This window comes from Arachis hypogaea, chromosome 19 (genome assembly GCF_003086295.3).
Source record: "Arachis hypogaea cultivar Tifrunner chromosome 19, arahy.Tifrunner.gnm2.J5K5, whole genome shotgun sequence".
Taxonomy (NCBI): domain Eukaryota; kingdom Viridiplantae; phylum Streptophyta; class Magnoliopsida; order Fabales; family Fabaceae; genus Arachis; species Arachis hypogaea.
In genome coordinates this window covers 24,558,992-24,571,495 of record NC_092054.1, presented here as the reverse complement: position 1 = coordinate 24,571,495, position 12,504 = coordinate 24,558,992, and the positions used below count along the sequence as shown (strand labels likewise).

The 12,504-nt window shown below is 32.4% G+C and overlaps 1 pseudogene; it reads left to right on the top strand.

Moving 5' to 3' along the window:
• Positions 1 to 4,237: 4,237 nt before the first annotated feature.
• LOC112778128 (alpha-galactosidase mel1-like) lies at positions 4,238 to 7,174 on the top strand (annotated as a pseudogene).
• Positions 7,175 to 12,504: the final 5,330 nt, after the last annotated feature.

Here is a 12,504-nt window from a genome sequence, read left to right as displayed (position 1 = left end):
TTTAGTTCCTGAAGTTTCAATTGTCCCTATTTAGTTCCCCAAAATTAGCAAGACCAAAACGACACCGTTTCAAGAGTTCAGCGTGGTATCCGCCTATCCACGCTAATGTTTTCTTACATTTCTTTGCCGAAAATTATCCCAGGAATTAACGCAAGTCACATTTACAAAATTTGGGAACTAAATAGAGGCAATTGAAACTTCAAAGACTAAATTGAAACTCGTGTGCAAATTTAAAGACTAAATTAAGTACTATATCTAAAAACAAAAAATTATAATTATAATTATGCATGATTAATATATAAATATGGTAGCTTATTTTCAAATGATAGCTTCCTTTCGTATTAATGTTTCTTAATATTAACTTACGTAGTTGAATGTTCTTCTTCTTCCTTCCCAAAGCAAGTGATACGACATTATTTTTCGGTTATTTGAGCGCCAAAACCAAAATAACATCATTTTTAGGAGTCTAATGTGTCATCCAACTGCCTAGTAGTTAAGTGCTCCGTTAATGTTATTTGTTTTTTACGCTCAAATAGCCAAAAATAACGTTATATCACTTGCTTTTGGAGGAAAAAAGAAGAACAGTCAACATCAATGTGCCAAAAGAGGGTTGATACGACATTATTTTTTGGGCTTTTTGACCGCCAATACCGAAACGTCATCGTTTTCTAGAATTTAGTGTGGTAACTGCTTGTCCAGGCCAACATGAGTATCTCAGAGACTAACATAAGTCACGTTTGTAAATATTATGGACTAAATAGAAGCAATTGAAATTTCAAAGGCTAAATTAAGACTCACGTGTGAATTTTGGGACCAAATTAAATATTATCTCTAAGAAAAATAACTATAATTATGCATGATTGGTATATAATAAATAATAATATACAATAGTTTATTTTTAAATGATAACTTTCTTTTGTATTAATGTTTCTTAATATTAACTTACATAATTGATTAAAATAATTATGCATTCATATAATAGCAATTGAATAAGTTTGATAATAGGAAAAAAAATTTAATTAATACTAAATTAATGTCAAAAAAAATAACGCCATATCAACTCTCTTTTGGCGTGGATGTTGAATGTTCTTCTTTTCCAAAGCAAATGATATGACATTATTTTTGGGTTATTTGAGTGCCCAAAGCAAAGTAACATCATTTTTAGTAGTCTAATGTGGCACTCAACTGTTTAGTAGGTAAGCGTTCTGTTAATGTTATTTTATTTTTGGTGCTCAAATAGCCAAAAATAATGTTGTATCACTTGCTTTTGGAGAAAAGAAGAAGAACAGTCAATATCAATATGCGAAAAGAGGATTGATACGACATTGATTTTTGGGTTTTTTGAGCGTCAAAACTGAAACGGCATCGTTTTCAAGAATTCAATGTGGTATCTACTTTTTGAGACTAACATGAGTCATGTTTGTAAAATTTTATAGACTAAATAGAAGCAATTAAAATTTTAAAGACTAAATTGAAACTCACGTGCGAATTTTTAGACAAAATTAAAAATTATGTCTAAAAGAAAAATAACTATAATTATACGTAATTGGTATATAATAAATAATAATATACGATGGTTTATTTTTAAATGATAACTTTTTTTGTATTAATGTTTCTTAATATTAACTTACATAATTGATTAAAATAAATATGCATTCATATAATAGTAGTTTAATAATATTGATAATAGGAAAATATTTTTTTAATTAATGCTAAATTAATTTGATTAACAATTTTAAAGATAAATAAGTATAATTCTGCATGATTGGATCAAAGAAAAACATTAATAAAAATTTTTAGTGCAACTAATAATATATTTTTCTCTTTCTATATAGATATTTTATTATAACGTTAATAAAAAAATTAGTACAATTAAAATTTTTTTAAATGAGTTAGGTTTTGTGTATTAATAATTTAAATAATAGAAATAATGATAGTTACGCAAAGTATTATAATTATATAAAATATTGTCAATTATAATTATGCATTCATATATAACGGTAATAATGATATGATTGATCTATTTTAAAATAATAAAAAAATTTAATTATTGTAAATTAATTTAATTATTTATTTTAAGAACAAATAGTTTTAATTATGCAAGATTGATATATAATTTAATTATATATGATAATTTTTTTAAATGATAATTCTCTTTCATATTAATATTTTTAATATTAGTTTTACTTAATTATTCTACATTCATACAATATAATAATATAATAGAATTGTGATCCTTTAAAATAGGAAAAAATATTTTTAATTACTACTAAATAGATTTAATTATCTATTTTAAGAACAAATAATTATCATTATATATGATTGGTTTATAATATTAATAATATAGCGCAAATCACTTATACAAATGAAATAAGAACAAAATTTACATGAATTCCCTAAACTAAGAAGCGTTACATGGGTAGCCTATTTTAATATAAATCGAATTCATTTACGTCGATTTAGTCATGCATATGTAAATCGAATTGAATACATTTGATTTAGGGTTTTCGTAGTAAATGGAATTAATAAAATTCGATTTAGGGTTGATGGTAGTAAATTGACCTTATTAGATTCGATTTACTTGGTATAATGCATGCACTAAAGTAAATCGAATGAAGTGAATTCGATTTACGGAAGAAAACACCATAGGGTAAATCGAGTCTACTAAATTCTAAATCAAATTAATTTAATTCGATTTAAAGTAGGCGTCCAACCTATATAAATACCAACAACATGTTGAATCCTCATTAGAGTGACACTCAAAATGGCTACAGAGGATAGCTTTCTAGTTCTTGTGCACTACAAAGGCACGATTAAGAAAAAAATGCGATCGAGAATTAAGTTTATTGATAAAGATCCGTTGAGCGTCTTTATCAGACCTTCTATGAACCTAGTTGATTATCATAATACTGTACTACAGAAATTGGGTCTGCATGGAATGAAACGGATCGAGAAGTTATATTATCGAATCTCGATTTCTGTTATTCGAGATGGGGTGAAGTACGACTCATTTGTGATATGCAGTGACGAAGATTTGCAAGTTTTATTTCACTACCAATGGATAATGAAAGGCGTCAAACCCATCCAGCCTAAAACCCAGGAACCGCCAAAAGATCCATGACTGGAGGAGCTGCAACGGACCGACTAACTTAACCACATTCCTGCTGGCTATACGGCATAAGCATCGGTATAACCATGATAAAGCAGTAGATCCCCAGCTGTATCCACCCATATCCTCCAATCTTGCAACGTATGGTAGCCACCGGATATGCATGCGTGTACCGGACTTGTCACCGAAGAGCTGGGTGGATAATAGCATCATGATGTGTGCCCTCGCGTACCTCCTAACTCTCTCCTCGTCTGTGTCATGGGGAAGGTGACTGAACGTCTCCTGCATCCAAGTGCACTTCACCATGAACTTGTCGATGCAGTTCGCCGAAGGCAACACACCCAACAACTCGTGGAACCAATCCCATGCAGGTCTCCTGCCATCAATGAACCGCTGGAAATCTGTCAAACATCTGCTGACGTAATGTCCGTCGATGGGAAGCCCTAAATGGTACGCAACATCCTAAAACGTAATCGTGCACTCTCCGAATGACATATAGAAAGTGTGACTCTCGGGCCATCACCGCTTTACAAATGCACTGACCAGCGGCTTATCCAACCTAAACTAGTAGTCGTTGAGCCTCGCAAGGAGGGCTAAGCCGGTCATGTGCAGGTATGGTATGATACTGTCATCTAGGGTCATACCATGCTGCCTCCTCATGCTGGTAATAAATCGATGTGGCTGTACCGTGACAAAAAAAATTTCTTTTAGAACCACCACAAGTTACATTAAATAAATTAACAATTTAATAAAATTAAACTACATTAAATAATTTGATAAATTAATCCTCAATAATTTAATCCTAAATAATTAATCCTAAATAACCCTAAATATATTAATTCTAAATAAATTAAACTAAATTAAATTATTAAAAATTTTAAGGGATAAGTACGATTTTGGTCCCTAACGTTGAGGGCCAGAATCAAAATCGTCCCTCTTGTAATTTTCGAATTAAAATCGTCATTAAATTTTTTTTTCGTATTAAAATCGTCCTTTTTAATAAAATTTTTTGTTTTATTCCTAAACTACCCCTAATCCTATTTTAATAATAAAAATTATAAAATTAAAAAAAGAAAACGCGTAAAAACGCGTTGGGGGGTGGAAGAAGAAAAGGGTATACGAAGGGGGATGGGAGGGGAGGGGAAGGGAAGAGGGAAAGGGGGAAGGGGGACGGTGCCGGGGAGCTTCCATGGTCGCCGTCGTGACCTCGTCGTCGCCGCCGCCTCCTCCAGAACTCTGATGATGATGACGATGAAGGGGGAAGGGAAGCCGTCGTCCCGCCGCCGCAGTCTCGCCGTCCTGCCGCTGCCTCTCTTCTGTCCAGATCTCTTCTTTGTGCTTTGAATTTCTAATTTGGCTTTGTGTTTCTCTGTTTCTGTTTCTGTTTGGGGGTGGGGGTAGGGGAGGCGGGGAGGGGGGTGACGCGGGGTGACGCGGGGTGGGGGTGGGGGTGCTGGGAAGGGAAGACGGGGAGGGGGGTGATGCGGGGTGGGAGTGGGGGGGTGCTGGGAAGGGAAGATAGGGGAGGGGGGTGACCGCGGGGTGGGGGTGGCGGTGCTGGGAAGGGGAGACAGAGAGGGGGGTGACCGCGGGGTGGGGGGAAGGGAAAACGGGGAGGGGGGTGACGCGGGGTGGGGGTGGGGGTGCTGGGAAGGGGAGGCGGGGAGGGGGAGGGGTAAGGGGGAGGGGGACGGCGGCAGTGTTGGTGGTGGTATTGGTGGTGCTGGTGGTGGTGTATGTTGGTGTTGGTGGAGGTTGTGGTGTTGGTGGTGGTGGTGGTGAAGGAAGTAATTATGTTGGTAGTGGTGAGGGTATTTTTGTCCAAAAAAATAAAAAGAACGATTTTAATACGAAAAAAACTTTAATGACGATTTTAATTCGAAAATTACAAGAGGGACGATTTCGATTCTGGCCCTCAACGTTAGGGACCAAAATCGTACTTATCCCAAAATTTTAACCAACCCAAACTAAATAAATTTTGAACGACTTAGATTTTTAACTAAATTACTAGGCCTTTAACCTAAAGCTTAAGAATTACATTAAATCTAAAAAATTAAACTAATTTACATTCTCATTTTATTTCTACTGCCTATTTAACCTAACATTAGAAACCTACCTAAACTCCAGAAAAGCTACTAATCTAGTTAATCACTACTTTAACTAAGCATTGTTAATCAGTAAACAACTAATCTAACTACCATTTGTAGTTTAATCACAATAGTGCATATAAAAAAAAATTAGATTTGGGAATGTTGTTTTTAGAAATAAGTCATTGTTCTTTCCAAGCTAATATTGGTCATGGCAGCTGAGTTTCTTGGATAAAGATTTGGGAATGTTGTTTTTACCTTAAGCTAAATTTTGTTGCTACCCTTCAATTCCTCTTCTTTCAATTTATGAAGGAGGTGCTTATCAAGAGTCTGGTCGAGTTTAGTGTGCCAAAGACATAGCAATCCCAGCAAGGGCTTGTGCATGGATGCCTCATGGTTTCATGAGTGTGAATACATCATTCGGAGCTAGGAAAGCTTTATTAAGATCCCTTTATGAGCAGTGTGCTTCATGTGGTATTGATTTTGGTAATTGAGATACAATTTATAGTCAATTTATATATGTGATATATCATTATACTCATGTCTCAGATAAATTTAAGCAATATAATGCATCAACTTTCCTTCTATACACTATGTGTATTATTTGTTTTTGGGAGATTGTTGTTTAGGAAGAGTGAGATAGAGTTGATATTTTAGTGGTTCTATAACTTTCAGTCAGTGTTTTCATATATCAAATTTCAAAGCTTCTAGTTCAACTAAAATTAAGAAAAGGATTATCTTTTGGCCACACTTTTAAAAATAGTCAACCATGGATTATGTTTTCATTTGTTAGAGAGGTGAGTAAATCTTGAAGATTAGATTGATTATTTTTTATGTACTAATTAGGGGATACTTTGAATTAAAAAAGGTAAAGAAGATTATCTTTGTTTATTCATGTATGAAGAAATTACTCAATGGTATTTAAAATTTAGCAACTAGTAATGTGTTTTATACTTGCAGTGAAACCCGACTGTGTATTTGGTGATGACTTGGATTTAAGTGAAATAAGCTATGTATCAAAGGTATTATGCAATTTCCTTTACTCCTGATCAGTAAATATCTTGCCAGATTCATTGACCAATTTACAATGTGACACCAGCCATGGCCAAGGATGTTATTGGACTGGTCAGCATGTATCGTATTACAGGAGATGAATGGGATACATGGTGGGATGTAAAAGGTCACTTCGACGTAACGAGGTTATTAAATTGATAAATTTCAGTTTGGGTGCTTGCATTATATCACTTATTATTACCTTTCAATAATGATGCTTCTCCATCCTTGGCTATACAATAAAGATAGTTTATTCAATTTTGAATCAGGGATTTTGCAACTGCTAATCTGATAGGAGCAGCTGGCTTAAATGGGAAATCCTGGCCTGATTTGGACATGCTTCCATTTGGATGGCTAACAGATCCTGGTATTATATAGAAATTACTTTTTGTTAGATACCCGAATCATAAAGCACTAGAACTATGGAGGATTCTCATAAGACATATTTATTCTGTTAATATGAAGATATTGTTGCTTCACTGATTCTGTTTGTTTACAAACACAAAAGATGTTTAAATCATCTATCATTGATAATTGCTACAAACTCGTTTTAAAAATGATACTCATGGTAATGTTGATGATCATCAAAATCCAGTAGGTGTAAATGAAGGTTCACACAGGTATTGTAGACGCAATCTAGAAAAGCAAAAGACACAGGTATTTGTAAAAGCACAATTAAGTTGCTTTCCCACATTGTCATGCAAATTTTGATGTGTAACATGTATTATCAGTACACAGTGACTGGTTGTATTGACTTACAGATAATACTTTGGGCGATAGCAAAGTCTCCCCTAATGCATGGAGGGGATCTGCGAAAAATGATCCTACAACATATGGCCTTATCACAAACCCTATCCTTCTAGACATCAACTCTTTTAGCCCAAACAATATGGAGGCATGTGAGCTTTATGTTTGTAATGGATGATTAGTAATCATGAAGTTTCATATTTGTAGTTAAGTATGTAAAGGAAATAGATAATGTAATAGTTGTTGGATTTGTAATGCATGTATTACAAATTTATGGGTAGTTGTTATGACTTTGGTTTTTTGTTAGAGCTTGTCATGTTATCAACCATTATATTTGGTGTACAAGTTTATGAAGGTTTTATATTGTTAATAGTAATTAAAATTGTTATGAAGGTTGTATATTGTAAGACCCCAAGTTTTCGAAAATTAAATAATTAGCTATTTATGAGTTATTATATTTGTTGAATTTTGTTTTTAAGAAAATTATTTCTAACAAAAATAATTAAATAGAATTTTATTATTATTAAAATTTAATTTGATTATAACTTATTCTATTAGTTTGAATTATTTATTAAAAATTATTTTAGTAGACAAAATAAAAATTTATTATTATTATTATTATTATTATTATTATTATTATTCGCCGAAACCATTAAGGAAACAAAAAGTAAGAAAAAACTAGGGTAGCTTGTATTAATACATATATGTAAATATATGTTAATATCATGACACATGTTTCATTCCTTATTAACTAATGACACGTATAATGCTTTAATCACCACAAAACTTCACTTATCACAATCATCTTCCCTTCTATTCATTATTCACCGAGTGAACTTGGGAGAAAGAAGAAAGAAAGACCGAAAGAGCTTCCATGGAAACCATGAGTTTTCGGCTCCAATTTCTTGAGATCCGTAACTCTAATAAAAAATTTAATCCGGTAAAAGTGTTTGTATCCTCCTCTTCTACATATTGGCGTTATTTTTATCCGGTAGAAGTTAACGGTGACATAGTTCTTCTTTCTCTTGAGTTCGGTCAATTGGAGTTTTAGGAGGCACAGACGATTCTTAACGTTTTCTTCTTCAGCAGTTCGGTCAGAAAACTTTTCCGGAAGTTCCGTTAGTTTGATTTCGTATGGAGGTAGGGTTTGGTAACTTTATAATAATTAAATGTGAGTTTGATAAGTGAATGTTGATTTAGTTGATTATTGCTTGAATTTGAATGAGTTTATGTTAAATTATTGTTGAATTATTGTTGTTTGCTTGAGATTTTGATTCAGTAATGTATGAACAACTAGCTGGGATGCTTTGATTATTTTGGGAGTAAGAAATGGAATTTTCAAAAGCTTTAAGAAATATATTAACTGATTTTGAATTATTAAAGAAATGTTTTTGTTGCTGGAGTCGGTTGGATTATTAATTGTTTTAAAGATTTTGGAGAATGGCATAAAGATGTGGTTTTAGTTTTAAAAGAAAAAGAGAAGATAAATCGGCACGTGTACTTATGAAATAATTAAAAGGTCACAAGAGGGTGACGGAGAGTAAATAGTTATAGTGTCGTTGTGAAAAAGTTAAGCTGTGGGCTTGATGTGTGAGTAATTGTACGGGAATCCCGTGTATATGGAATGGCTTCCAGGAGGAAGTAGCACATGCTTCAGCTGGAGAATCAGCGCCTGCAAGTACTTGCAGAGGTCATGTTCGGCATACTTCAGCTGGAGAATCAGCGCCTGCAAGAAGTGGAAACTTGCAGAGGTTATGCCGCTGGAATGCCTTATCTGACTTGCGAGTCGGATTGCGTCGGGTGCGGGTCGAAACCGACAAATGAGCTCATTACCTGCGATAGGAATAGACATGCATCATGCTTGTTTGCGCATATCTCTGTGCTATGTAACTCTGTGATTGTGTGTGTGTGCTGCATGACTGATTGACTTCTGAGTTCTTTTATTATTCATGCTTATAAGTGTTTTGTTGTTAGTTGCAATCGGTTAATAATGGCAAAATGAACTTAACTTCTAACCCCGACCCTACTAAGAACTTCCCAGTTCTTACCCCCTATCTCCACCCCCTTTCAGCTACAGGTGCAAATGCTCATTGTCAAGTTACGGGAGCACAGAGGAATATGTTTATAAGTTGAGTTGTTAGGATTTGTTTTCCCCTCGCCTTGTTAGTTAGAGTTTTTAGAGGAGTAGGATTTGTTTTTGGGAATCTTGAAATAAGTTTATGTATTTAATACTATGTGAATATATATACTTTTGTGATTTAGTGGCGTAAAATAAAGTCTCTTTTCGTTTTCTTAATTAAAGTTTCGGTTCGTATTCGCGAAGACTCAATATTAAATAAAGATAGTATATAATAAAAAGGTTTAGAGGTAAGTAGCACTCGGACTTTTAGTACGATCATGAGGTGCTAAAAGTTAGGGTGTTACATATATTGTCTAAATTTTACATTATCTATGAATTTTGTTAGGTTTTATTACGAAGATTAAAAAAAACAATTGAACTTGGACAAACTTATAGCCACGCTTTGAAAGCGTAGCTATTCCGTACAGTAGCCACTTTTCACCATGCTTTAAAGCATAGCAATATCTCTAGTTACTGGCACGCTTTTAAAGCGTAGCCGTATTTTGCTACTGGCACGCTTTAAAAGCGTAGCCATATCTCTTGCGACTTTGCCACACTTTAAAAGCGTAGCCATATCTCTAGCTATTGGCACCCTTTAAAAGCGTAGCCATATCTCTCGCTATTGTCACACTTTAAAAGCGTAGCCGTATCTAACTACTGACACGCTTTAAAAGCGTAGCCATATCCTCTCGCATACGGCAACGCTTAAAAGCATGACAATAGATAAAAGCGTGGCGGCAAAAAAAGCGTGGCCATAGGTCACCAAAAGCGTGGCAATAGAGCAACCGGCATACTAGCAGATGTGACCCTTTCAAAAAATGTAGCGAAAAACTATCGTTACGCCTTTTCCCACTTTTTGCCATGCTTTAAAAGCGTAGCAAAATTATGGTTTTCTTGTAGTGTACCATGGTGCTATGTACACATGTTCTAAGTATTTTCATTAAATTGTAAGGTATACCAATTATGATAATTCTTTAATTATAAGCTTATTTTATGAATGATTTCATTTTATTTGAAATTTATTTTATTTTCTTTTTTTTTTTATCAAAGAAAGTAATATATGATGAACGGATCCAATCAGTGGAGATCGAATATTGGATCTAAATTTGAAGATTTGGAGACAGTGATAATATTATTTTGCTTCAAGATGCTAAAAATGATTCATGTGCATCATGATTTCTTTTTTTTTTTTTGTCTATGCATATAATGATTTGATGAAAAGATTAAAAAAAAACCCATCTATCTTCACTAACGACCACAAATTTCCATTCTTAAATATTGTACGTGAAGATTGTGTTGCAAAATCCCTTATGTAATTAAACAAAATGTTTGTTAGTCTTTGCATTGATAATATATTACCAATATCTCAAGTTATAAATAAAAGTCAAGTCATATAAAAACATTCTTGAATCATGCATTAAACTTATTTTAACAAAAAATAATTAAAATATACAGCGAATAGCGGAAACTTAATGTAATAGTTGGAGTTGAAAGTTTATTCTAAATTTTCATTAATTCTCCTTTCTTATTTCGCATGTTCATGTAATTTTTGGTAAACTTATGTATAGCTAAAAAATTAAATTTAAAGAAAATTCATATGGATAATTACCTCCTTAAGTACAATAATAGAAATTTTTGGTACTTTATTGAAGTGATTTCGGTACAATAAAAATTATTGATACCAAGCAACGATTTTTAAAATGGCATTGATAAGAGAGAGAAGTCATTAGCCCTAAAACTATATATTTAGAGAATACATAAGAATAACAAACTCCGTGATGTTTTAAGCTTTTTCAATCATTCTATTTATAATGGTTCTACAAAGTATAGTTATCAGAACCGAATCGGTAATTAACCCAGTCATACGATCGGATCACTGGGTCAACTGGTGAGTTATTGATTCACCTGGTTGACCCATTCATAATTAAATAAAAATATAAAATTATAAAAATAAAATTAAAATTAAAACTTAAAACTTAAAATACATATCTTTACAAATATATTAATAACAATCAAGTATCAAGTATCAATTCTTAGATATAGTTTATAACACAAAAGAGATAATAAATTAGTCACTAGTATAAAATACTTTCTCAATTTAAATGAGAGAGAGAGAGAGAGAGAGAGAGAGAGAGAGAGAGAGAGACATAACATAATCGATATATCAAATTTGGTATCCATGTGATTCCATATTTAAAAAGATGAAAGTAAAATAAAATTCAATCAAGGTTTATTACATAATTATCTTTTGTCACATATAGTAAGGAAGGGGGCGCTACATTTACAATGTCCCCTGTTCGAACCTTACATCTAACATTTTTTAGTTTAATTTCTGTTACTATTGAAGTAGACATGCAGAGCTCTTTTGGTGGTTCAGCGGCACGCAAGTGCATCGTGGAGCGCGGGACAACAAAGTCCGCTCCAAATCATCAATCGGTCAGACTACCAGTTCATTGGTTTTTCAGTCAAACTGACTGGTCCGGTCCAATTCTGATAACTAGGCTACAAAGAACAAAAAAATGCTGACATAATTCATGGCAAATATGGAAGGACAATAAACAAAAATTTTGAATAAATTTTTTTCAAGTCAAAATGCATTAAATAAGAAGATCTTTTTCATAAATGGGGAAAAGATGTTTATAAAATTTATGGTAAAAAATTAACAAGTTGAAAAATAGAAATTAATTTCTTCGTTTATATTAAATTCCATCCATTCATTGTATAATTATGCAAAGATTCTTTATTTTCTATTTCTTAATTTCTATTTGAATAATTGAATAAATATTAAAAATATTAAATGTGTAATTGTAGATGTTATATGTATGAAAATATTCATATTAAGTTAAATACGATAAAATTTCATGAAAGGATAAAGGAACAATGATTGTTTACATTAGCTTAGCCTATTTTCTTCCTATACACAGAATTTTTAGTATATGAAATTATATTAGATATTTTAATTTTAACAAGCATAAGTCAACTTTAAAAAACTTCTCTTTAAGTGCTTTCAAAAAGAATCTTAAGTTTTAAAAACTACAAATATAAACACATAATCTTCTTTATTTACCAAACACAAATAAGGTGTTTCTACTTTTAAAAAATGCAAACACCTTTTTAAAAAATTGTCATACTAAGCCTATGATAGGAGAAATATTGGAAAATCTAATAAAAGAGTATTATTGTCTATTTATAATAAAATTTTTGTCTTTCTGTTTATATATTTTTTAAATAGATCTTTTTAATAAATAAATATTATTAATGATCCTTAACATTAATTTTTCATATTACAATTTGTATTAGAAATATAAATGGATGAATTATACAAATTAATGATTTCGGGTATTTTTAGCATCCGATCACTAAAACTAATTGTTCTTGCTGTAAAAAGG